Raw genomic sequence first — 1,075 nt, forward strand, 5'->3', positions numbered from 1 at the left:
AGCTTGCTACTGCTCTGGAACACTTAGGCTGGCCGGCATGTGTCCTTCTTCGTTCCTGTGTCTGTCCCTTCGGGGAAATGTCACGCTTTGAGTACCGGAGTCCTGTTAGCCCGCTACAGCCCGGTTTACCGGAGTCCTGCTAGCCCAGTGCTACAGCCCGGACCCACTTGCTGATGACCGACACGTTCGAAGCTGGGTCATGGATGCCTGTCCCTGTAAGTCTGTGCCACTTTGGGTTTACGACTAGTCATGTCAGCCCGGGCTCTTTATCATATGGATGCTAGCGACACTATCATATACGTGAGCCAAAAGGCGCAAACGGTCCCGGGCAAAAGGTAAGACGACACCCGTGGGGATACCGTGCGTGAGGCCGCAAAGTGATATGAGGTGTTACCAGCTAGATCGATGTGACATCGAGTCGGGGTCCTGACAGTCCCTTATCCTTGCCCCTCCCAGCTCCACTACAAAGACGATTGCACATTGCTTTGGCCGCTCCCTCTCAACTACGGAGACGAGTTTAACGCGGTTTCCACCCCTCCCTCTCAACCGCACCAGTGCACGCTTGCCGCGCCACAACGCCGACGCTGGACCCGTGAATCGTGAGCACCCAGCTATGACTTACCGCACTCGTGCAAAATAATAAAACACGGTAAATATATTACTTACACGTGCGTTTTGTTTTGCAAGCGGCGCGAAAAAAATTAAAAAAAATTAAAAAGGGAATGCAACACGAGGACTTCCCAGGAGGTCACCCATCCTAGTACTACTCTCGCCCAAGCACGCTTAACTTCGGAGTTCTGATGGGATCCGGTGCTTTAGTGCTGGTATGATCGCATCCGACATGTTACCCCGGTCTTCGTCCCTTATCCTTGCCCCTCCCAGCTCCACTACAAAGACGATTGCACATTGCTTTGGCCGCTCCCTCTCAACTACGGAGACGAGTTTAACGCGGTTTCCACCCCTCCCTCTCAACCGCACCAGTGCACGCTTGCCGCGCCACAACGCCGACGCTGGACCCGTGAATCGTGAGCACCCAACTATGACTTACCGCACTCGTGCAAAATAATAAAACACG

The 1,075-nt window shown here is 53.9% G+C and overlaps 1 non-coding gene across 1 annotated transcript; it reads right to left on the bottom strand.

Annotated features, from left to right (window-relative positions):
- Window positions 1–719: 719 nt before the first annotated feature.
- Window positions 720–838, bottom strand: LOC123178826 (5S ribosomal RNA). The gene has a single exon (XR_006489885.1). It is a non-coding gene; the product is annotated as a 5S ribosomal RNA (ribosomal RNA).
- Window positions 839–1,075: the final 237 nt, after the last annotated feature.

The sequence above is a fragment of the Triticum aestivum genome, unplaced genomic scaffold, assembly GCF_018294505.1.
Source record: "Triticum aestivum cultivar Chinese Spring unplaced genomic scaffold, IWGSC CS RefSeq v2.1 scaffold147258, whole genome shotgun sequence".
Classification (NCBI taxonomy): Eukaryota; Viridiplantae; Streptophyta; class Magnoliopsida; order Poales; family Poaceae; genus Triticum; species Triticum aestivum.